Source organism: Balaenoptera borealis (assembly GCF_965194805.1).
Source record: "Balaenoptera borealis genome assembly, chromosome: 2".
Classification (NCBI taxonomy): Eukaryota; Metazoa; Chordata; class Mammalia; order Artiodactyla; family Balaenopteridae; genus Balaenoptera; species Balaenoptera borealis.
In genome coordinates, this window is record NC_138867.1 from 138,226,964 (window position 1) to 138,253,726 (window position 26,763).

Consider the following 26,763-nt stretch of genomic DNA (forward strand, 5'->3'; position numbering starts at 1 on the left):
CCCTTGAACGAATTTTGTAAGAATTTCTCTCTCTTTCACTGTCTTTGTTTCACGGGTTTTTAAAATTAATAGATTTTTATAAAGGGGTTTAGCTGTTTTTTACTGCTGTGTTTATGCCGCTTTACACCCACTTGACTCACATACAGACAGATATCAATACATAGGTTTTAAGATTCTTACTAGTCAGATATATTCTTGGGCGGTGAATAGGGGGTTTTGAGTCCAGATCACTGAGCAAGGAGTAGGTCTTGTCTATTACATATTGGGTTTATGGAACGGTCTTTGAGCTAATTTGAAACCCTTGTTTTAGGCATCACCCCACCTCACCTTTCCCGTTAAGCAGCCATAGTGTGTTTTCTAAACGTGTGACTCTGTTCTGTTTTGTAATTCAGTTCAAGGGTAGCGGTTTTTACATTCCCTCTATAAGTGATATCTTATGATAAGTGTCTTTTTCTGTGTGACTTATTTCACTTAGAATCGTCGTACCTAAATCCACTCATCATGCTGCTACTAGCCTTATGACGTTGATTTCATGGCTGAGTGATATTCCATTGTACATAAGGACCACAACTTCTTTATCCATTTTTCTCTTTCCTGGGATATTTAAGGTGTAACGAAGTGGAGGTTCTTGTCAACAGAGCAGCCCTAAACTTTGGGGTGCCTGTGTCTTGCTGATTTTTAGTTTTCCCAATTTATACGCCCGTGAGTGGAAGTGCCCTATGCTGTCTAAGCTGAGTTTTTTCGATGTTTCAGGACACACCGTACACTTCTCCAGAGTGGCTGTTGGCAATTTACATCCCGCCCATCAGCGTAGCAAGGCTCCCGTTTCTCCATGGCCTGTCCTGCATTTCTGGTTTTGACACTTTATTCAGCATGGCCCTTTTGACCGATGGGAAGCGAGACTTCTTTGTAGCGCTGATTTGCCTTTCCAGGTTGCTTGGTTGGCCAAAAAGGGCGTATGCGTTTTTTCCCGAATATATTCAGGAAAAAACGCATACGCCCTTTTTGGCCAAGGGCATCATTGTCGAGGTTTTGCCGCTTTTCCCGTGCTTTAAAGGCGATTCGAATCTTCCTCCTGAAATCTGTTTCCTGCAATTCTGCCTTGCTTTCAAATCCTCTTTGTAGTCTTCCGTCAATATATTTGTGGACGAGAGTTATCATTTATAACTCTGCAGGTTTGTGAATTGCAGTGCCCCTGAGCTCCATTTTTCAACTCGCTTTCTTGGGAGCTGGCCGCAAAAGCGCAGGATTGCTTCAGGCCCTATTCTGGTCCCGGGCGGCAGGCTGAGCCTGTGGTTAATTCTTCTTCCTGATGGGAAAATAGAGTGACCTGTGCCTGTCCCAACACCTAGAGCTAGTGTCTCATTGGTTCCCCCTCTTCCCGTTCATCCTCAGGACAAATTGCAACCTGTACGGAACAGGAGGTTAAAGGTGCTGATTCTCCAAGGAGGGAGATTGCTAGTAAAGCGGCTGGAATGGCGAACCCGAGCACAAGGAGATGAGAAATGAGGTGCGTGTTAGAAACCTTTCCCGATCACACGGTGTACCATCTTCTGGGATTCTCATGCATGTTTTCGATGTAGGAAGATGCCCTTGAACCTGGAGATTTGGGACCCATGGGATGGGTACCACGCAGTATTACTCTAAAGGGTCTGCGTTTGCTCACCCAACCTCACCAAACCTCTCAGCCCCAAGAGTGTCCACCCTTATGCCTCAATCAGCTGTGGGCCTAGATATGGTCAATCCAGGTGGCATCACAGCCCTTGAACGAATTTTGTAAGAATTTCTCTCTCTTTCACTGTCTTTGTTTCACGGGTTTTTAAAAGTAATGGATTTTTATAAAGGGGTTTAGCTGTTTTTTACTGCTGTGTTTATGCCGCTTTACACCCACTTGATTCACATACAGAGAGATATCAATACATAGGTTTTAAGATTCTTACTAGTCAGATATATTCTTGGGCGGTGAATAGGGGGTTTTGAGTCCAGATCACTGAGCAAGGAGTAGGTCTTGTCTATTACATATTGGGTTTATGGAACGGTCTCTGAGCTAATTTGAAACCCTTGTTTTATGCATCACCCCACCTCACCTTTCCCGTTAAGCAGCCATAGTGTGTTTTCTAAACGTGTGACTCTGTTCTGTTTTGTAATTCAGTTCAAGGGTAGCGGTTTTACATTCCCTCTATAAGTGATATCTTATGATAAGTGTCGTTTTCTGTGTGGCTTATTTCACTTAGAATCGTCGTACCTAAATCCCCTCATCATGCTGCTACTAGCCTTATGACGTTGATTTCATGGCTGAGTGATATTCCATTGTACATAAGGACCACAACTTCTTTATCCATTTTTCTCTTTCCTGGGATATTTAAGGTGTAACGAAGTGGAGGTTCTTGTCAACAGAGCAGCCCTAAACTTTGGGGTGCCTGTGCCTTGCTGATTTTTAGTTTTCCCAATTTATACGCCCGTGAGTGGAAGTGCCCTATGCTGTCTAAGCTGAGTGTTTTCGATGTTTCAGGACACACCGTACACTTCTGCAGAGTGGCTGTTGGCAATTTACATCCCGCCCATCAGCGTAGCAAGGCTCCCGTTTCTCCATGGCCTGTCCTGCATTTCTGGTTTTGACACTTTATTCAGCCTGGCCCTTTTGACCGATGGGAAGCGAGACTTCTTTGTAGCGCTGATTTGCCTTTCCAGGTTGCTTGGTTGGCCAAAAAGGGCGTATGCGTTTTTTCCTGAATATATTCAGGAGAAAACGCATACGCCCTTTTTGGCCAAGGGCATCATTGTCGAGGTTTTGCCACTTTTCCCGTGCTTTAAAGGCGATTCGAATCTACCTCCTGAAATCTGTTTCCTGCAATTCTGCCTTGCTTTCAAATCCTCTTTGTTGTCTTCCGTCAATATATTTGTGGACGAGAGTTATCATTTATAACTCTGCAGGTTTGTGAATTGCAGTGCCCCTGAGCTCCATTTTTCAACTCGCTTTCTTGGGAGCTGGCCGCAAAAGCGCAGGATTGCTTCAGGCCCTATTCTGGTCCCGGGCGGCAGGCTGAGGCTGTGGTGAATTCTTCTTCCTGATGGGAAAATAGAGTGACCTGTGCCTGTCCCAACACCTAGAGCTAGTGTCTCATTGGTTCCCCCTCTTCCCGTTCATCCTCAGGACAAATTGCAACCTGTATGGAACAGGAGGTTAAAGGTGCTGATTCTCCAAGGAGGGAGATTGCTAGTAAAGCGGCTGGAATGGCGAACCCGAGCACAAGGAGATGAGAAACGAGGTGCGTTTTAGAAACCTTTCCCGATCACATGGTGTACCATCTTCAGGGTTTCTCATGCATGTTTTCGATGTAGGAAGATGCCCTTGAACCTGGAGATTGGGGACCCATGGGATGGGTACCACGCAGTATTACTCTAAAGGGTCTGCGTTTGCTCACCCAACCTCACCAAACCTCTCAGCCCCAAGAGTGTCCTCCCTTATGTCTCAATCAGCTGTGGGTCTAGATATGGTCAATCCAGGTGGCATCACAGCCCTTGAACGAATTTTGTAAGAATTTCTCTCTCTTTCACTGTCTTTGTTTCATGGATTTTTAAAAGTTATTGATTTTTATAAAGGGGTTTAGCTGCTTTTCACTGCTGTGTTTATGCCACTTTACACCCACTTGACTCACTTACAGAGACATATCAATACATAGGTTTTAAGATTCTTACTAGTCAGATATATTCTTGGGCGGTGAATAGGGGGTGTTGAGTCCAGTTCACTGAGCAAGGAGTAGGTCGTGTCTATTACTTATTGGGTTTATGGAACGGTCTCTAAGCTAATTTAAAACCCTTCTTTTATGCATCACCGCACCTCACCTTTCCCGTTAAGCAGCCATAGTGTGTTTTCTAAACGTGTGACTCTGTTCTGTTTTGTAATTCAGTTCAAGGGTAGCGGTTTTTACATTCCCTCTATAAGTGATATCTTATGATAAGTGTCTTTTTCTGTGTGACTTATTTCACTTAGAATCGTCGTACCTAAATCCACTCATCATGCTGCTACTAGCCTTATGACGTTGATTTCATGGCTGAGTGATATTCCATTGTACATAAGGACCACAACTTCTTGATCCATTTTTCTCTTTCCTGGGATATTTAAGGTGTAACGAAGTGGAGGTTCTTGTCAACAGAGCAGCCCTAAACTTTGGGGTGCCTGTGCCTTGCTGATTTTTAGTTTTCCCAATTTATACGCCCGTGAGTGGAAGTGCCCTATGCTCTCTAAGCTGAGTTTTTTCGATGTTTCAGGACACACCGTACACTTCTCCAGAGTGGCTGTTGGCAATTTACATCCCGCCCATCAGCGTAGCAAGGCTCCCGTTTCTCCATGGCCTGTCCTGCATTTCTGGTTTTGACACTTTATTCAGCATGGCCCTTTTGACCGATGGGAAGCGAGACTTCTTTGTAGCGCTGATTTGCCTTTCCAGGTTGCTTGGTTGGCCAAAAAGGGCGTATGCGTTTTTTCCCGAATATATTCAGGAAAAAACGCATACGCCCTTTTTGGCCAAGGGCATCATTGTCGAGGTTTTGCCGCTTTTCCCGTGCTTTAAAGGCGATTCGAATCTTCCTCCTGAAATCTGTTTCCTGCAATTCTGCCTTGCTTTCAAATCCTCTTTGTTGTCTTCCGTCAATATATTTGTGGACGAGAGTTATCATTTATAACTCTGCAGGTTTGTGAATTGCAGTGCCCCTGAGCTCCATTTTTCAACTCGCTTTCTTGGGAGCTGGCCGCAAAAGCGCAGGATTGCTTCAGGCCCTATTCTGGTCCCGGGCGGCAGGCTGAGCCTGTGGTTAATTCTTCTTCCTGATGGGAAAATAGAGTGACCTGTGCCTGTCCCAACACCTAGAGCTAGTGTCTCATTGGTTCCCCCTCTTCCCGTTCATCCTCAGGACAAATTGCAACCTGTACGGAACAGGAGGTTAAAGGTGCTGATTCTCCAAGGAGGGAGATTGCTAGTAAAGCGGCTGGAATGGCGAACCCGAGCACAAGGAGATGAGAAATGAGGTGCGTTTTAGAAACCTTTCCCGATCACACGGTGTACCATCTTCTAGGATTCTCATGCATGTTTACGATGTAGGAAGATGCCCTTGAACCTGGAGATTTGGGACCCATGGGATGGGTACCACGCAGTATTACTCTAAAGGGTCTGCGTTTCCTCACCCAACCTCACCAAACCTCTCAGCCCCAGGAGTGTCCACCCTTATGCCTCAATCAGCTGTGAGTCTAGATATGGTCAATCCAGGTGGCATCACAGCCCTTGAACGAATTTTGTAAGAATTTCTCTCTCTTTCACTGTCTTTGTTTCATGGGTTTTTAATAGTAATTGATTTTTATAAAGGGGTTTAGCTGTTTTTTACTGCTGTGTTTATGCCGCTTTACACCCACTTGACTCACATACAGAGAGATATCAATACATAGGTTTTAAGATTCTTACTAGTCAGATATATTCTTGGGCGGTGAATAGGGGGTTTTGAGTCCAGATCACTGAGCAAGTAGTAGGTCTTGTGTATTACATATTGGGTTTATGGAACGGTCTCTGAGCTAATTTGAAACCCTTGTTTTATGCATCACCCCACCTCAACTTTCCCGTTAACCAGCCATAGTGTGTTTTCTAAACGTGTGACTCTGTTCTGTTTTGTAATTCAGTTCAAGGGTCGCGGTTTTTACATTCCCTCTATAAGTGATATCTTATGATAAGTGTCTTTTTCTGTGTGACTTATTTCACTTAGAATCGTCGTACCTAAATCCCCTCATCATGCTGCTACTAGCCTTATGACGTTGATTTCATGGCTGAGTGATATTCCATTGTACATAAGGACCACAACTTCTTTATCCATTTTTCTCTTTCCTGGGATATTTAAGGTGTAACGAAGTGGAGGTTCTTGTCAACAGAGCAGCCCTAAACTTTGGGGTGCCTGTGCCTTGCTGATTTTTAGTTTTCCCAATTTATACGCCCGTGAGTGGAAGTGCCCTATGCTGTCTAAGCTGAGTGTTTTCGATGTTTCAGGACACACCGTACACTTCTGCAGAGTGGCTGTTGGCAATTTACATCCCGCCCATCAGCGTAGCAAGGCTCCCGTTTCTCCATGGCCTGTCCTGCATTTCTGGTTTTGACACTTTATTCAGCATGGCCCTTTTGACCGATGGGAAGCGAGACTTCTTTGTAGCGCTGATTTGCCTTTCCAGGTTGCTTGGTTGGCCAAAAAGGGCGTATGCGTTTTTTCCTGAATATATTCAGGAGAAAACGCATACGCCCTTTTTGGCCAAGGGCATCATTGTCGAGGTTTTGCCACTTTTCCCGTGCTTTAAAGGCGATTCGAATCTACCTCCTGAAATCTGTTTCCTGCAATTCTGCCTTGCTTTCAAATCCTCTTTGTTGTCTTCCGTCAATATATTTGTGGACGAGAGTTATCATTTATAACTCTGCAGGTTTGTGAATTGCAGTGCCCCTGAGCTCCATTTTTCAACTCGCTTTCTTGGGAGCTGGCCGCAAAAGCGCAGGATTGCTTCAGGCCCTATTCTGGTCCCGGGCGGCAGGCTGAGGCTGTGGTTAATTCTTCTTCCTGATGGGAAAATAGAGTGACCTGTGCCTGTCCCAACACCTAGAGCTAGTGTCTCATTGGTTCCCCCTCTTCCCGTTCATCCTCAGGACAAATTGCAACCTGTATGGAACAGGAGGTTAAAGGTGCTGATTCTCCAAGGAGGGAGATTGCTAGTAAAGCGGCTGGAATGGCGAACCCGAGCACAAGGAGATGAGAAACGAGGTGCGTTTTAGAAACCTTTCCCGATCACATGGTGTACCATCTTCAGGGTTTCTCATGCATGTTTTCGATGTAGGAAGATGCCCTTGAACCTGGAGATTTGGGACCCATGGGATGGGTACCACGCAGTATTACTCTAAAGGGTCTGCGTTTGCTCACCCAACCTCACCAAACCTCTCAGCCCCAAGAGTGTCCTCCCTTATGTCTCAATCAGCTGTGGGTCTAGATATGGTCAATCCAGGTGGCATCACAGCCCTTGAACGAATTTTGTAAGAATTTCTCTCTCTTTCACTGTCTTTGTTTCATGGATTTTTAAAAGTTATTGATTTTTATAAAGGGGTTTAGCTGCTTTTCACTGCTGTGTTTATGCCACTTTACACCCACTTGACTCACTTACAGAGACATATCAATACATAGGTTTTAAGATTCTTACTAGTCAGATATATTCTTGGGCGGTGAATAGGGGGTGTTGAGTCCAGTTCACTGAGCAAGGAGTAGGTCTTGTCTATTACTTATTGGGTTTATGGAACGGTCTCTAAGCTAATTTAAAACCCTTCTTTTATGCATCACCGCACCTCACCTTTCCCGTTAAGCAGCCATAGTGTGTTTTCTAAACGTGTGACTCTGTTCTGTTTTGTAATTCAGTTCAAGGGTAGCGGTTTTTACATTCCCTCTATAAGTGATATCTTATGATAAGTGTCTTTTTCTGTGTGACTTATTTCACTTAGAATCGTCGTACCTAAATCCACTCATCATGCTGCTACTAGCCTTATGACGTTGATTTCATGGCTGAGTGATATTCCATTGTACATAAGGACCACAACTTCTTGATCCATTTTTCTCTTTCCTGGGATATTTAAGGTGTAACGAAGTGGAGGTTCTTGTCAACAGAGCAGCCCTAAACTTTGGGGTGCCTGTGCCTTGCTGATTTTTACTTTTCCCAATTTATACGCCCGTGAGTGGAAGTGCCCTATGCTGTCTAAGCTGAGTGTTTTCGATGTTTCAGGACACACCGTACACTTCTGCAGAGTGGCTGTTGGCAATTTACATTACGCCCATCAGCGTAGCAAGGCTCCCGTTTCTCCATGGCCTGTCCTGCATTTCTGGTTTTGACACTTTATTCAGCATGGCCCTTTTGACCGATGGGAAGCGAGACTTCTTTGTAGCGCTGATTTGCCTTTCCAGGTTGCTTGGTTGGCCAAAAAGGGCGTATGCGTTTTTTCCTGAATATATTCAGGAAAAAACGCATACGCCCTTTTTGGCCAAGGGCATCATTGTCGAGGTTTTGCCACTTTTCCCGTGCTTTAAAGGCGATTCGAATCTACCTCCTGAAATCTGTTTCCTGCAATTCTGCCTTGCTTTCAAATCCTCTTTGTTGTCTTCCGTCAATATATTTGTGGACGAGAGTTATCATTTATAACTCTGCAGGTTTGTGAATTGCAGTGCCCCTGAGCTCCATTTTTCAACTCGCTTTCTTGGGAGCTGGCCGCAAAAGCGCAGGATTGCTTCAGGCCCTATTCTGGTCCCGGGCGGCAGGCTGAGCCTGTGGTTAATTCTTCTTCCTGATGGGAAAATAGAGTGACCTGTGCCTGTCCCAACACCTAGAGCTAGTGTCTCATTGGTTCCCCCTCTTCCCGTTCATCCTCAGGACAAATTGCAACCTGTATGGAACAGGAGGTTAAAGGTGCTGATTCTCCAAGGAGGGAGATTGCTAGTAAAGCGGCTGGAATGGCGAACCCGAGCACAAGGAGATGAGAAACGAGGTGCGTTTTAGAAACCTTTCCCGATCACATGGTGTACCATCTTCAGGGTTTCTCATGCATGTTTTCGATGTAGGAAGATGCCCTTGAACCTGGAGATTGGGGACCCATGGGATGGGTACCACGCAGTATTACTCTAAAGGGTCTGCGTTTGCTCACCCAACCTCACCAAACCTCTCAGCCCCACGAGTGTCCTCCCTTATGTCTCAATCAGCTGTGGGTCTAGATATGGTCAATCCAGGTGGCATCACAGCCCTTGAACGAATTTTGTAAGAATTTCTCTCTCTTTCACTGTCTTTGTTTCATGGATTTTTAAAAGTTATTGATTTTTATAAAGGGGTTTAGCTGCTTTTCACTGCTGTGTTTATGCCACTTTACACCCACTTGACTCACTTACAGAGACATATCAATACATAGGTTTTAAGATTCTTACTAGTCAGATATATTCTTGGGCGGTGAATAGGGGGTGTTGAGTCCAGTTCACTGAGCAAGGAGTAGGTCGTGTCTATTACTTATTGGGTTTATGGAACGGTCTCTAAGCTAATTTAAAACCCTTCTTTTATGCATCACCGCACCTCACCTTTCCCGTTAAGCAGCCATAGTGTGTTTTCTAAACGTGTGACTCTGTTCTGTTCTGTAATTCAGTTCAAGGGTAGCGGTTTTTACATTCCCTCTATAAGTGATATCTTATGATAAGTGTCTTTTTCTGTGTGACTTATTTCACTTAGAATCGTCGTACCTAAATCCACTCATCATGCTGCTACTAGCCTTATGACGTTGATTTCATGGCTGAGTGATATTCCATTGTACATAAGGACCACAACTTCTTTATCCATTTTTCTCTTTCCTGGGATATTTAAGGTGTAACGAAGTGGAGGTTCTTGTCAACAGAGCAGCCCTAAACTTTGGGGTGCCTGTGTCTTGCTGATTTTTAGTTTTCCCAATTTATACGCCCATGAGTGGAAGTGCCCTATGCTCTGTAAGCTGAGTTTTTTCGATGTTTCAGGACACACCGTACACTGCTGCAGAGTGGCTGTTGGCAATTTACATCCCGCCCATCAGCGTAGCAAGGCTCCCGTTTCTCCATGGCCTGTCCTGCATTTCTGGTTTTGACACTTTATTCAGCATGGCCCTTTTGACCGATGGGAAGCGAGACTTCTTTGCAGCGCTGATTTGCCTTTCCAGGTTGCTTGGTTGGCCAAAAAGGGCGTATGCGTTTTTTCCTGAATATATTCAGGAAAAAACGCATACGCCCTTTTTGGCCAAGGGCATCATTGTCGAGGTTTTGCCGCTTTTCCCGTGCTTTAAAGGAGACTCGAATCTACCTCCTGAAATCTGTTTCCTGCAATTCTGCCTTGCTTTCAAATCCTCTTCGTTGTCTTCCGTCAATATATTTGTGGACGAGAGTTATCATTTATAACTCTGCAGGTTTGTGAATTGCAGTTCCCCTGAGCTCCATTTTTCAACTCGCTTTCTTGGGAGCTGGCCGCAAAAGCGCAGGATTGCTTCAGGCCCTATTCTGGTCCCGGGCGGAAGGCTGAGCCTGTGGTTAATTCTTCTTCCTGATGGGAAATTAGAGTAACCTGTGCCTGTCCCAACACCTAGAGCTAGTGTCTCATTGGTTCCCCCTCTTCCCGTTCATCCTCAGGACAAATTGCAACCTGTACGGAACAGGAGGTTAAAGGTGCTGATTCTCCAAGGAGGGAGATTGCTAGTAAAGCGGCTGGAATGGCGAACCCGAGCACAAGGAGATGAGAAATGAGGTGCGTTTTAGCAACCTTTCCCGATCACACGGTGTACCATCTTCAGGGTTTCTCATGCATGTTTTCGATGTAGGAAGATGCCCTTGAACCTGGAGATTTGGGACCCATGGGATGGGTACCACGCAGTATTACTCTAAAGGGTCTGCGTTTGCTCACCCAACCTCACCAAACCTCTCAGCCCCAAGAGTGTCCACCCTTATGCCTCAATCAGCTGTGGGTCTAGATATGGTCAATCCAGGTGGCATCACAGCCCTTGAACGAATTTTGTAAGAATTTCTCTCTCTTTCACTGTCTTTGTTTCACGGGTTTTTAAAAGTAATTGATTTTTATAAAGGGGTTTAGCTGTTTTTTACTGCTGTGTTTATGCCGCTTTTAACCCACTTGACTCACATACAGACAGATATCAATACATAGGTTTTAAGATTCTTACTAGTCAGATATATTCTTGGGCGGTGAATAGGGGGTTTTGAGTCCAGATCACTGAGCAAGGAGTAGGTCTTGTCTATTACATATTGGGTTTATGGAACGGTCTCTGAGCTAATTTGAAACCCTTGTTTTATGCATCACCCCACCTCACCTTTCCCGTTAAGCAGCCATAGTGTGTTTTCTAAACGTGTGACTCTGTTCTGTTTTGTAATTCAGTTCAAGGGTAGCGGTTTTTACATTCCCTCTATAAGTGATATCTTATGATAAGTGTCTTTTTCTGTGTGACTTATTTCACTTAGAATCGTCGTACCTAAATCCACTCATCATGCTGCTACTAGCCTTATGACGTTGATTTCATGGCTGAGTGATATTCCATTGTACATAAGGACCACAACTTCTTTATCCATTTTTCTCTTTCCTGGGATATTTAAGGTGTAACGAAGTGGAGGTTCTTGTCAACAGAGCAGCCCTAAACTTTCGGGTGCCTGTGTCTTGCTGATTTTTAGTTTTCCCAATTTATACGCCCGTGAGTGGAAGTGCCCTATGCTGTCTAAGCTGAGTTTTTTCGATGTTTCAGGACACACCGTACACTTCTCCAGAGTGGCTGTTGGCAATTTACATCCCGCCCATCAGCGTAGCAAGGCTCCCGTTTCTCCATGGCCTGTCCTGCATTTCTGGTTTTGACACTTTATTCAGCATGGCCCTTTTGACCGATGGGAAGCGAGACTTCTTTGTAGCGCTGATTTGCCTTTCCAGGTTGCTTGGTTGGCCAAAAAGGGCGTATGCGTTTTTTCCTGAATATATTCAGGAAAAAACGCATACGCCCTTTTTGGCCAAGGGCATCATTGTCGAGGTTTTGCCGCTTTTCCCGTGCTTTAAAGGCGATTCGAATCTTCCTCCTGAAATCTGTTTCCTGCAATTCTGCCTTGCTTTCAAATCCTCTTTGTTGTCTTCCGTCAATATATTTGTGGACGAGAGTTATCATTTATAACTCTGCAGGTTTGTGAATTGCAGTGCCCCTGAGCTCCATTTTTCAACTCGCTTTCTTGGGAGCTGGCCGCAAAAGCGCAGGATTGCTTCAGGCCCTATTCTGGTCCCGGGCGGCAGGCTGAGCCTGTGGTTAATTCTTCTTCCTGATGGGAAAATAGAGTGACCTGTGCCTGTCCCAACACCTAGAGCTAGTGTCTCATTGGTTCCCCCTCTTCCCGTTCATCCTCAGGACAAATTGCAACCTGTACGGAACAGGAGGTTAAAGGTGCTGATTCTCCAAGGAGGGAGATTGCTAGTAAAGCGGCTGGAATGGCGAACCCGAGCACAAGGAGATGAGAAATGAGGTGCGTGTTAGAAACCTTTCCCGATCACACGGTGTACCATCTTCTGGGATTCTCATGCATGTTTTCGATGTAGGAAGATGCCCTTGAACCTGGAGATTTGGGACCCATGGGATGGGTACCACGCAGTATTACTCTAAAGGGTCTGCGTTTGCTCACCCAACCTCACCAAACCTCTCAGCCCCAAGAGTGTCCACCCTTATGCCTCAATCAGCTGTGGGTCTAGATATGGTCAATCCAGGTGGCATCACAGCCCTTGAACGAATTTTGTAAGAATTTCTCTCTCTTTCACTGTCTTTGTTTCACGGGTTTTTAAAAGTAATTGATTTTTATAAAGGGGTTTAGCTGTTTTTTACTGCTGTGTTTATGCCGCTTTACACCCACTTGACTCACATACAGAGAGATATCAATACATAGGTTTTAAGATTCTTACTAGTCAGATATATTCTTGGGCGGTGAATAGGGGGTTTTGAGTCCAGATCACTGAGCAAGGAGTAGGTCTTGTCTATTACATATTGGGTTTATGGAACGGTCTCTGAGCTAATTTGAAACCCTTGTTTTATGCATCACCCCACCTCACCTTTCCCGTTAAGCAGCCATAGTGTGTTTTCTAAACGTGTGACTCTGTTCTGTTTTGTAATTCAGTTCAAGGGTAGCGGTTTTACATTCCCTCTATAAGTGATATCTTATGATAAGTGTCGTTTTCTGTGTGGCTTATTTCACTTAGAATCGTCGTACCTAAATCCACTCATCATGCTGCTACTAGCCTTATGACGTTGATTTCATGGCTGAGTGATATTCCATTGTACATAAGGACCACAACTTCTTTATCCATTTTTCTCTTTCCTGGGATATTTAAGGTATAACGAAGTGGAGGTTCTTGTCAACAGAGCAGCCCTAAACTTTGGGGTGCCTGTGCCTTGCTGATTTTTAGTTTTCCCAATTTATACGCCCGTGAGTGGAAGTGCCCTATGCTGTCTAAGCTGAGTGTTTTCGATGTTTCAGGACACACCGTACACTTCTGCAGAGTGGCTGTTGGCAATTTACATCACGCCCATCAGCGTAGCAAGGCTCCCGTTTCTCCATGGCCTGTCCTGCATTTCTGGTTTTGACACTTTATTCAGCATGGCCCTTTTGACCGATGGGAAGCGAGACTTCTTTGTAGCGCTGATTTGCCTTTCCAGGTTGCTTGGTTGGCCAAAAAGGGCGTATGCGTTTTTTCCTGAATATATTCAGGAAAAAACGCATACGCCCTTTTTGGCCAAGGGCATCATTGTCGAGGTTTTGCCGCTTTTCCCGTGCTTTAAAGGCTATTCGAATCTACCTCCTGAAATCTGTTTCCTGCAATTCTGCCTTGCTTTCAAATCCTCTTTGTTGTCTTCCGTCAATATATTTGTGGACGAGAGTTATCATTTATAACTCTGCAGGTTTGTGAATTGCAGTGCCCCTGAGCTCCATTTTTCAACTCGCTTTCTTGGGAGCTGGCCGCAAAAGCGCAGGATTGCTTCAGGCCCTATTCTGGTCCCGGGCGGCAGGCTGAGGCTGTGGTTAATTCTTCTTCCTGATGGGAAAATAGAGTGACCTGTGCCTGTCCCAACACCTAGAGCTAGTGTCTCATTGGTTCCCCCTCTTCCCGTTCATCCTCAGGACAAATTGCAACCTGTATGGAACAGGAGGTTAAAGGTGCTGATTCTCCAAGGAGGGAGATTGCTAGTAAAGCGGCTGGAATGGCGAACCCGAGCACATGGAGATGAGAAATGAGGTGCGTTTTAGAAACCTTTCCCGATCACATGGTGTACCATCTTCAGGGTTTCTCATGCATGTTTTCGATGTAGGAAGATGCCCTTGAACCTGGAGATTTGGGACCCATGGGATGGGTACCACGCAGTATTACTCTAAAGGGTCTGCGTTTGCTCACCCAACCTCACCAAACCTCTCAACCCCAAGAGTGTCCACCCTTATGTCTCAATCAGCTGTGGGTCTAGATATGGTCAATCCCGGTGGCATCACAGCCCTTGAACGAATTTTGTAAGAATTTCTCTCTCTTTCACTGTCTTTGTTTCACGGGTTTTTAAAAGTGATTGATTTTTATAAAGGGGTTTAGCTGCTTTTCACTGCTGTGTTTATGCCGCTTTACACCCACTTGACTCACTTACAGAGAGATATAAATACATAAGTTTTAAGATTCTTACTTGTCAGATATATTCTTAGGCGGTGAATAGGGGGTGTTGAGTCCAGTTCACTGAGCAAGGAATAGGTCGTGTCTATTACTTATTGGGTTTATGGAACGGTCTCTGAGCTTATTTGAAACCCTTGTTTTATGCATCACCCCACCTCAACTTTCCCGTTAAGCAGCCATAGTGTGCTTTCTAAACGTGTGACTCTGTTCTGTTTTGTAATTCAGTTCAAAGGTAGCGATTTTTACATTCCCTCTATAAGTGATATCTTATGATAAGTGTCTTTTTCTGTGTGACTTATTTCACTTAGAATCGTCGTACCTAAATCCACTCATCATGCTGCTACTAGCCTTATGACGTTGATTTCATGGCTGAGTGATATTCCATTGTACATAAGGACCACAACTTCTTTATCCATTTTTCTCTTTCCTGGGATATTTAAGGTGTAACGAAGTGGAGGTTCTTGTCCACAGAGCAGCCCTAAACTTTGGGGTGCCTGTGTCTTGCTGATTTTTAGTTTTCCCAATTTATACGCCCGTGAGTGGAAGTGCCCTATGCTCTCTAAGCTGAGTGTTTTCGATGTTTCAGGACACACCGTACACTTCTGCAGAGTGGCTGTTGGCAATTTACATCCCGCCCATCAGCGTAGCAAGGCTCCCGTTTCTCCATGGCCTGTCCTGCATTTCTGGTTTTGACACTTTATTCAGCATGGCCCTTTTGACCGATGGGAAGCGAGACTTCTTTGCAGCGCTGATTTGCCTTTCCAGGTTGCTTGGTTGGCCAAAAAGGGCGTATGCGTTTTTTCCTGAATATATTCAGGAAAAAACGCATACGCCCTTTTTGGCCAAGGGCATCATTGTCGAGGTTTTGCCGCTTTTCCCGTGCTTTAAAGGAGACTCGAATCTACCTCCTGAAATCTGTTTCCTGCAATTCTGCCTTGCTTTCAAATCCTCTTCGTTGTCTTCCGTCAATATATTTGTGGACGAGAGTTATCATTTATAACTCTGCAGGTTTGTGAATTGCAGTTCCCCTGAGCTCCATTTTTCAACTCGCTTTCTTGGGAGCTGGCCGCAAAAGCGCAGGATTGCTTCAGGCCCTATTCTGGTCCCGGGCGGCAGGCTGAGCCTGTGGTTAATTCTTCTTCCTGATGGGAAATTAGAGTAACCTGTGCCTGTCCCAACACCTAGAGCTAGTGTCTCATTGGTTCCCCCTCTTCCCGTTCATCCTCAGGACAAATTGCAACCTGTACGGAACAGGAGGTTAAAGGTGCTGATTCTCCAAGGAGGGAGATTGCTAGTAAAGTGGCTGGAATGGCGAACCCGAGCACAAGGAGATGAGAAATGAGGTGCGTTTTAGAATCCTCTCCCGATCACACGGTGTACCATCTTCTGGGATTCTCATGCATGTTTTCGATGTAGGAAGATGCCCTTGAACCTGGAGATTTGGGACCCATGGTATGGATACCACGCAGTATTATTTAAAGGGTCTGCGTTTGCTCACCCAACCTCACCAAACCTCTCAGCCCCAAGCGTGTCCACCCTTATGTCTCAATCAGCTGTGGGTCTAGATATGGTCAATCCAGGTGGCATAACAGCCCCTGAACGAATTTAGTAAGAATTTCTCTCTCTTTCACTGTCTTTGTTTCACGGGTTTTTAAAAGTAATTGGTTTTTATAAAGGGGTTTAGCTGCTTTTCACTGCTGTGTTTATGCCGCTTTAAACCCACTTGACTCACTTACAGAGAGATATCAATACATAGGTTTTAAGATTCTTACTAGTCAGATATATTCTTGGGCGGTGAATAGGGGGTGTTGAGTCCAGTTCACTGAGCAAGGAGTAGGTCGTGTCTATTACATATTGGGTTTATGGAACGGTATCTGAGGTAATTTGAAACCCTTATTTTATGCATCACCCCACCTCACCTTTCCCGTTAAGCAGCCATAGTGTGTTATCTCAACGTGTGACTCTGTTCTGTTTTGTAACTCAGTTCAAGGGTAGCGGTTTTTACATTCCCTCTATAAGTGATATCTTATGATAAGTGTCTTTTTCTGTGTGACTTATTTCACTTAGAATCGTCGTACCTAAATCCACTCATCATGCTGCTACTAGCCTTATGAAGTTGATTTCATGGCTGTGTGATATTCCGTTGTACATAAGGACCACAAATTCTTTATCCATTTTTCTCTTTCCTGGTATATTTAAGGTGTAACGAATTGGAGGTTCATGTCAACAGAGCAGACTTAAACTTTGGGGTGCCTGTGTCTTGCTGATTTTTAGTTTTCCCAATTTATTCGCCCATGAGTGGAAGTGCCCTATGCTCTCTAAGCTGCGTTTTTTAGATGTTTCAGGACACACCGTACACTTATCCAGAGTGGCTGTTGGCAATGTACATCCCGCCCATCAGCGTAGCAAGGCTCCCGTTTCTCCATGGCCTGTCCTGCATTTCTGGTTTTGAAATTTATTCAGCATGGCCCTTTTGACCGATGGGAAGCGAGACTTCTTTGCAGCGCTGATTTGCCTTTCCAGGTTGCTTGGTTGGCCAAAAAGGGCGTATGCGTTTTTTCCTGAATATATTCAGGAAAAAACGCATACGCCCTTTTTGGCCAAGGGCATCATTGTCGAGGTTTTGCCGCTTTTCCCGTGCTTTAAAGGCGATTCGAATCTACCTCCTGAAATCTGTTTCCTGCAATTCTGCCTTGCTTTCAAATCCTCTCTGTTGTCTTCCGTCAATATATTTGTGGACGAGAGTTATCATTTATAACTCTGCAGGTTTGTGAATTGCAGTGCCCCTGAGCTCCATTTTTCAACTCGCTTTCTTGGGAGCTGGCCGCAAAAGCGCAGGATTGCTTCAGGCCCTATTCTGGTCCCGGGCGGCAGGCTGAGGCTGTGGTTAATTCTTCTTCCTGATGGGAAAATAGAGTGACCTGTGCCTGTCCCCACACCTAGAGCTAGTGTCTCATTGGTTCCCCCTCTTCCCGTTCATCCTCAGGACAAATTGCAACCTGTACGGAACAGGAGGTTAAAGGTGCTGATTCTCAAGGAGGGAGATTGCTAGTAAAGCGGCTGGAATGGCGAACCCGAGCACAAGGAGATGAGAAATGAGGTGCGTTTTAGAAACCTTTCCCGATCACACGATGTACCATCTTCTGGGATTCTCATGCATGTTTTCGATGTAGGAAGATGCCCTTGAACCTGGAGATTTGGGACCCATGGGATGGGTACCACGCAGTATTACTCTAAAGGGTCTGCATTTGCTCACCCAACCTCACCAAACCTCTCAGCCCCAAGAGTGTCCACCCTTATGCCTCAATCAGCTGTGGGTCTAGATATGGTCAATCCAGGTGGCATCACAGCCCTTGAACGAATTTTGTAAGAATTTCTCTCTCTTTCACTGTCTTTGTTTCACGGGATTTTAAAAGTGATTGATTTTTATAAAGGGGTTTAGCTGCTTTTCACTGCTGTGTTTATGCCGCTTTACACCCACTTGACTCACTTACAGAGGGATATCAGTACATAGGTTTTAAGAGTCTTACTAGTCAGATATATTCTTGGGCGGTGAATAGGGGGTTTTGAGTCCAGATCACTGAGCAAAGAGTAGGTCTTGTCTATTACATATTGGGTTTATGGAACGGTCTCTGAGCTAATTTGAAACCCTTGTTTTATGCATCACCCCACCTCACCTTTCCCGTTAAGCAGCCATAGTGTGTTTTCTAAACGTGTGACTCTGTTCTGTTTTGTAATTCAGTTCAAGGGTAGCGGTTTTTACATTCCCTCTATAAGTGATATCTTATGATAAGTGTCTTTTTCTGTGTGACTTATTTCACTTAGAATCGTCGTACCTAAATCCACTCATCATGCTGCTACTAGCCTTATGACGTTGATTTCATGGCTGAGTGATATTCCATTGTACAAAAGGACCACAACTTCTTTATCCATTTTTCTCTTTCCTGGGATATTTAAGGTGTAACGAAGTGGAGGTTCTTGTCAACAGAGCAGCCCTAAACTTTGGGGTGCCTGTGTCTTGCTGATTTTTAGTTTTCCCAATTTATACGCCCGTGAGTGGAAGTGCCCTATGCTCTCTAAGCTGAGTTTTTTCGATGTTTCAGGACACACCGTACACTTCTGCAGAGTGGCTGTTGGCAATTTACATCCCGCCCATCAGCGTAGCAAGGCTCCCGTTTCTCCATGGCCTGTCCTGCATTTCTGGTTTTGACACTTTATTCAGCATGGCCCTTTTGACCGATGGGAAGCGAGACTTCTTTGTAGCGCTGATTTGCCTTTCCAGGTTGCTTGGTTGGCTAAAAAGGGCGTATGCGTTTTTTCCTGAATATATTCAGGAAAAAACGCATACGCCCTTTTTGGCCAAGGGCATCATTGTCGAGGTTTTGCCGCTTTTCCCGTGCTTTAAAGGCGATTCGAATCTACCTCCTGAAATCTGTTTCCTGCAATTCTGCCTTGCTTTCAAATCCTCTCTGTTGTCTTCCGTCAATATATTTGTGGACAAGAGTTATCATTTATAACTCTGCAGGTTTGTGAATTGCAGTGCCCCTGAGCTCCATTTTTCAACTCGCTTTCTTGGGAGCTGGCCGCAAAAGCGCAGGATTGCTTCAGGCCCTATTCTGGTCCCGGGCGGCAGGCTGAGGCTGTGGTTAATTCTTCTTCCTGATGGGAAAATAGAGTGACCTGTGCCTGTCCCCACACCTAGAGCTAGTGTCTCATTGGTTCCCCCTCTTCCCGTTCATCCTCAGGACAAATTGCAACCTGTACGGAACAGGAGGTTAAAGGTGCTGATTCTCAAGGAGGGAGATTGCTAGTAAAGCGGCTGGAATGGCGAACCCGAGCACAAGGAGATGAGAAATGAGGTGCGTTTTAGAAACCTTTCCCGATCACACGATGTACCATCTTCTGGGATTCTCATGCATGTTTTCGATGTAGGAAGATGCCCTTGAACCTGGAGATTTGGGACCCATGGGATGGGTACCACGCAGTATTACTCTAAAGGGTCTGCATTTGCTCACCCAACCTCACCAAACCTCTCAGCCCCAAGAGTGTCCACCCTTATGCCTCAATCAGCTGTGGGTCTAGATATGGTCAATCTAGGTGGCATCACAGCCCTTGAACGAATTTTGTAAGAATTTCTCTCTCTTTCACTGTCTTTGTTTCACGGGTTTTTAAAAGTGATTGATTTTTATAAAGGGGTTTAGCTGCTTTTCACTGCTGTGTTTATGCCGCTTTACACCCACTTGACTCACTTACAGAGGGATATCAGTACATAGGTTTTAAGATTCTTACTAGTCAGATATATTCTTGGGCGGTGAATAGGGGGTTTTGAGTCCAGATCACTGAGCAAGGAGTACGTCTTGTCTATTACATATTGGGTTTATGGAACGGTCTCTGAGCTAATTTGAAACCCTTGTTTTAGGCATCACCCCACCTCACCTTTCCCGTTAAGCAGCCATAGTGTGTTTTCTAAACGTGTGACTCTGTTCTGTTTTGTAATTCAGTTCAAGGGTAGCGGTTTTTACATTCCCTCTATAAGTGATATCTTATGATAAGTGTCTTTTTCTGTGTGACTTATTTCACTTAGAATCGTCGTACCTAAATCCACTCATCATGCTGCTACTAGCCTTATGACGTTGATTTCATGGCTGAGTGATATTCCATTGTACAAAAGGACCACAACTTCTTTATCCATTTTTCTCTTTCCTGGGATATTTAAGGTGTAACGAAGTGGAGGTTCTTGTCAACAGAGCAGCCCTAAACTTTGGGGTGCCTGTGTCTTGCTGATTTTTAGTTTTCCCAATTTATACGCCCGTGAGTGGAAGTGCCCTATGCTCTCTAAGCTGAGTTTTTTCGATGTTTCAGGACACACCGTACACTTCTGCAGAGTGGCTGTTGGCAATTTACATCCCGCCCATCAGCGTAGCAAGGCTCCCGTTTCTCCATGGCCTGTCCTGCATTTCTGGTTTTGACACTTTATTCAGCATGGCCCTTTTGACCGATGGGAAGCGAGACTTCTTTGTAGCGCTGATTTGCCTTTCCAGGTTGCTTGGTTGGCCAAAAAGGGCGTATGCGTTTTTTCCTGAATATATTCAGGAAAAAACGCATACGCCCTTTTTGGCCAAGGGCATCATTGTCGAGGTTTTGCCGCTTTTCCCGTGCTTTAAAGGCGATTCGAATCTTCCTCCTGAAATCTGTTTCCTGCAATTCTGCCTTGCTTTCAAATCCTCTTTGTTGTCTTCCGTCAATATATTTGTGGACGAGAGTTATCATTTATAACTCTGCAGGTTTGTGAATTGCAGTGCCCCTGAGCTCCATTTTTCAACTCGCTTTCTTGGGAGCTGGCCGCAAAAGCGCAGGATTGCTTCAGGCCCTATTCTGGTCCCGGGCGGCAGGCTGAGGCTGTGGTTAATTCTTCTTCCTGATGGGAAAATAGAGTGACCTGTGCCTGTCCCCACACCTAGAGCTAGTGTCTCATTGGTTCCCCCTCTTCCCGTTCATCCTCAGGACAAATTGCAACCTGTACGGAACAGGAGGTTAAAGGTGCTGATTCTCCAAGGAGGGAGATTGCTAGTAAAGCGGCTGGAATGGCGAACCCGAGCACAAGGAGATGAGAAATGAGGTGCGTGTTAGAAACCTTTCCCGATCACACGGTGTACCATCTTCTGGGATTCTCATGCATGTTTTCGATGTAGGAAGATGCCCTTGAACCTGGAGATTTGGGACCCATGGGATGGGTACCACGCAGTATTACTCTAAAGGGTCTGCGTTTGCTCACCCAACCTCACCAAACCTCTCAGCCCCAAGAGTGTCCACCCTTATGCCTCAATCAGCTGTGGGTCTAGATATGGTCAATCCAGGTGGCATCACAGCCCTTGAACGAATTTTGTAAGAATTTCTCTCTCTTTCACTGTCTTTGTTTCACGGGTTTTTAAAAGTAATGGATTTTTATAAAGGGGTTTAGCTGTTTTTTACTGCTGTGTTTATGCCGCTTTACACCCACTTGACTCACATACAGAGAGATATCAATACATAGGTTTTAAGATTCTTACTAGTCAGATATATTCTTGGGCGGTGAATAGGGGGTTTTGAGTCCAGATCACTGAGCAAGGAGTAGGTCTTGTCTATTACATATTGGGTTTATGGAACGGTCTCTGAGCTAATTTGAAACCCTTGTTTTATGCATCACCCCACCTCACCTTTCCCGTTAAGCAGCCATAGTGTGTTTTCTAAACGTGTGACTCTGTTCTGTTTTGTAATTCAGTTCAAGGGTAGCGGTTTTACATTCCCTCTATAAGTGATATCTTATGATAAGTGTCGTTTTCTGTGTGGCTTATTTCACTTAGAATCGTCGTACCTAAATCCACTCATCATGCTGCTACTAGCCTTATGACGTTGATTTCATGGCTGAGTGATATTCCATTGTACATAAGGACCACAACTTCTTTATCCATTTTTCTCTTTCCTGGGATATTTAAGGTATAACGAAGTGGAGGTTCTTGTCAACAGAGCAGCCCTAAACTTTGGGGTGCCTGTGCCTTGCTGATTTTTAGTTTTCCCAATTTATACGCCCGTGAGTGGAAGTGCCCTATGCTGTCTAAGCTGAGTGTTTTCGATGTTTCAGGACACACCGTACACTTCTGCAGAGTGGCTGTTGGCAATTTACATCACGCCCATCAGCGTAGCAAGGCTCCCGTTTCTCCATGGCCTGTCCTGCATTTCTGGTTTTGACACTTTATTCAGCATGGCCCTTTTGACCGATGGGAAGCGAGACTTCTTTGTAGCGCTGATTTGCCTTTCCAGGTTGCTTGGTTGGCCAAAAAGGGCGTATGCGTTTTTTCCTGAATATATTCAGGAAAAAACGCATACGCCCTTTTTGGCCAAGGGCATCATTGTCGAGGTTTTGCCGCTTTTCCCGTGCTTTAAAGGCTATTCGAATCTACCTCCTGAAATCTGTTTCCTGCAATTCTGCCTTGCTTTCAAATCCTCTTTGTTGTCTTCCGTCAATATATTTGTGGACGAGAGTTATCATTTATAACTCTGCAGGTTTGTGAATTGCAGTGCCCCTGAGCTCCATTTTTCAACTCGCTTTCTTGGGAGCTGGCCGCAAAAGCGCAGGATTGCTTCAGGCCCTATTCTGGTCCCGGGCGGCAGGCTGAGGCTGTGGTTAATTCTTCTTCCTGATGGGAAAATAGAGTGACCTGTGCCTGTCCCAACACCTAGAGCTAGTGTCTCATTGGTTCCCCCTCTTCCCGTTCATCCTCAGGACAAATTGCAACCTGTATGGAACAGGAGGTTAAAGGTGCTGATTCTCCAAGGAGGGAGATTGCTAGTAAAGCGGCTGGAATGGCGAACCCGAGCACATGGAGATGAGAAATGAGGTGCGTTTTAGAAACCTTTCCCGATCACATGGTGTACCATCTTCAGGGTTTCTCATGCATGTTTTCGATGTAGGAAGATGCCCTTGAACCTGGAGATTTGGGACCCATGGGATGGGTACCACGCAGTATTACTCTAAAGGGTCTGCGTTTGCTCACCCAACCTCACCAAACCTCTCAACCCCAAGAGTGTCCACCCTTATGTCTCAATCAGCTGTGGGTCTAGATATGGTCAATCCCGGTGGCATCACAGCCCTTGAACGAATTTTGTAAGAATTTCTCTCTCTTTCCCTGTCTTTGTTTCACGGGTTTTTAAAAGTGATTGATTTTTATAAAGGGGTTTAGCTGCTTTTCACTGCTGTGTTTATGCCGCTTTACACCCACTTGACTCACTTACAGAGAGATATAAATACATAAGTTTTAAGATTCTTACTTGTCAGATATATTCTTAGGCGGTGAATAGGGGGTGTTGAGTCCAGTTCACTGAGCAAGGAATAGGTCGTGTCTATTACTTATTGGGTTTATGGAACGGTCTCTGAGCTAATTTGAAACCCTTGTTTTATGCATCACCCCACCTCAACTTTCCCGTTAAGCAGCCATAGTGTGCTTTCTAAACGTGTGACTCTGTTCTGTTTTGTAATTCAGTTCAAAGGTAGCGATTTTTACATTCCCTCTATAAGTGATATCTTATGATAAGTGTCTTTTTCTGTGTGACTTATTTCACTTAGAATCGTCGTACCTAAATCCACTCATCATGCTGCTACTAGCCTTATGACGTTGATTTCATGGCTGAGTGATATTCCATTGTACATAAGGACCACAACTTCTTTATCCATTTTTCTCTTTCCTGGGATATTTAAGGTGTAACGAAGTGGAGGTTCTTGTCCACAGAGCAGCCCTAAACTTTGGGGTGCCTGTGTCTTGCTGATTTTTAGTTTTCCCAATTTATACGCCCGTGAGTGGAAGTGCCCTATGCTCTCTAAGCTGAGTGTTTTCGATGTTTCAGGACACACCGTACACTTCTGCAGAGTGGCTGTTGGCAATTTACATCCCGCCCATCAGCGTAGCAAGGCTCCCGTTTCTCCATGGCCTGTCCTGCATTTCTGGTTTTGACACTTTATTCAGCATGGCCCTTTTGACCGATGGGAAGCGAGACTTCTTTGCAGCGCTGATTTGCCTTTCCAGGTTGCTTGGTTGGCCAAAAAGGGCGTATGCGTTTTTTCCTGAATATATTCAGGAAAAAACGCATACGCCCTTTTTGGCCAAGGGCATCATTGTCGAGGTTTTGCCGCTTTTCCCGTGCTTTAAAGGAGACTCGAATCTACCTCCTGAAATCTGTTTCCTGCAATTCTGCCTTGCTTTCAAATCCTCTTCGTTGTCTTCCGTCAATATATTTGTGGACGAGAGTTATCATTTATAACTCTGCAGGTTTGTGAATTGCAGTTCCCCTGAGCTCCATTTTTCAACTCGCTTTCTTGGGAGCTGGCCGCAAAAGCGCAGGATTGCTTCAGGCCCTATTCTGGTCCCGGGCGGCAGGCTGAGCCTGTGGTTAATTCTTCTTCCTGATGGGAAATTAGAGTAACCTGTGCCTGTCCCAACACCTAGAGCTAGTGTCTCATTGGTTCCCCCTCTTCCCGTTCATCCTCAGGACAAATTGCAACCTGTACGGAACAGGAGGTTAAAGGTGCTGATTCTCCAAGGAGGGAGATTGCTAGTAAAGTGGCTGGAATGGCGAACCCGAGCACAAGGAGATGAGAAATGAGGTGCGTTTTAGAATCCTCTCCCGATCACACGGTGTACCATCTTCTGGGATTCTCATGCATGTTTTCGATGTAGGAAGATGCCCTTGAACCTGGAGATTTGGGACCCATGGTATGGATACCACGCAGTATTATTTAAAGGGTCTGCGTTTGCTCACCCAACCTCACCAAACCTCTCAGCCCCAAGCGTGTCCACCCTTATGTCTCAATCAGCTGTGGGTCTAGATATGGTCAATCCAGGTGGCATAACAGCCCCTGAACGAATTTAGTAAGAATTTCTCTCTCTTTCACTGTCTTTGTTTCACGGGTTTTTAAAAGTAATTGGTTTTTATAAAGGGGTTTAGCTGCTTTTCACTGCTGTGTTTATGCCGCTTTAAACCCACTTGACTCACTTACAGAGAGATATCAATACATAGGTTTTAAGATTCTTACTAGTCAGATATATTCTTGGGCGGTGAATAGGGGGTGTTGAGTCCAGTTCACTGAGCAAGGAGTAGGTCGTGTCTATTACATATTGGGTTTATGGAACGGTATCTGAGGTAATTTGAAACCCTTATTTTATGCATCACCCCACCTCACCTTTCCCGTTAAGCAGCCATAGTGTGTTATCTCAACGTGTGACTCTGTTCTGTTTTGTAACTCAGTTCAAGGGTAGCGGTTTTTACATTCCCTCTATAAGTGATATCTTATGATAAGTGTCTTTTTCTGTGTGACTTATTTCACTTAGAATCGTCGTACCTAAATCCACTCATCATGCTGCTACTAGCCTTATGAAGTTGATTTCATGGCTGTGTGATATTCCGTTGTACATAAGGACCACAAATTCTTTATCCATTTTTCTCTTTCCTGGTATATTTAAGGTGTAACGAATTGGAGGTTCTTGTCAACAGAGCAGACTTAAACTTTGGGGTGCCTGTGTCTTGCTGATTTTTAGTTTTCCCAATTTATTCGCCCATGAGTGGAAGTGCCCTATGCTCTCTAAGCTGCGTTTTTTAGATGTTTCAGGACACACCGTACACTTATCCAGAGTGGCTGTTGGCAATGTACATCCCGCCCATCAGCGTAGCAAGGCTCCCGTTTCTCCATGGCCTGTCCTGCATTTCTGGTTTTGAAATTTATTCAGCATGGCCCTTTTGACCGATGGGAAGCGAGACTTCTTTGCAGCGCTGATTTGCCTTTCCAGGTTGCTTGGTTGGCCAAAAAGGGCGTATGCGTTTTTTTCTGAATATATTCAGGAAAAAACGCATACGCCCTTTTTGGCCAAGGGCATCATTGTCGAGGTTTTGCCGCTTTTCCCGTGCTTTAAAGGCGATTCGAATCTACCTCCTGAAATCTGTTTCCTGCAATTCTGCCTTGCTTTCAAATCCTCTCTGTTGTCTTCCGTCAATATATTTGTGGACGAGAGTTATCATTTATAACTCTGCAGGTTTGTGAATTGCAGTGCCCCTGAGCTCCATTTTTCAACTCGCTTTCTTGGGAGCTGGCCGCAAAAGCGCAGGATTGCTTCAGGCCCTATTCTGGTCCCGGGCGGCAGGCTGAGGCTGTGGTTAATTCTTCTTCCTGATGGGAAAATAGAGTGACCTGTGCCTGTCCCCACACCTAGAGCTAGTGTCTCATTGGTTCCCCCTCTTCCCGTTCATCCTCAGGACAAATTGCAACCTGTACGGAACAGGAGGTTAAAGGTGCTGATTCTCAAGGAGGGAGATTGCTAGTAAAGCGGCTGGAATGGCGAACCCGAGCACAAGGAGATGAGAAATGAGGTGCGTTTTAGAAACCTTTCCCGATCACACGATGTACCATCTTCTGGGATTCTCATGCATGTTTTCGATGTAGGAAGATGCCCTTGAACCTGGAGATTTGGGACCCATGGGATGGGTACCACGCAGTATTACTCTAAAGGGTCTGCATTTGCTCACCCAACCTCACCAAACCTCTCAGCCCCAAGAGTGTCCACCCTTATGCCTCAATCAGCTGTGGGTCTAGATATGGTCAATCCAGGTGGCATCACAGCCCTTGAACGAATTTTGTAAGAATTTCTCTCTCTTTCACTGTCTTTGTTTCACGGGATTTTAAAAGTGATTGATTTTTATAAAGGGGTTTAGCTGCTTTTCACTGCTGTGTTTATGCCGCTTTACACCCACTTGACTCACTTACAGAGGGATATCAGTACATAGGTTTTAAGAGTCTTACTAGTCAGATATATTCTTGGGCGGTGAATAGGGGGTTTTGAGTCCAGATCACTGAGCAAGGAGTACGTCTTGTCTATTACATATTGGGTTTATGGAACGGTCTCTGAGCTAATTTGAAACCCTTGTTTTAGGCATCACCCCACCTCACCTTTCCCGTTAAGCAGCCATAGTGTGTTTTCTAAACGTGTGACTCT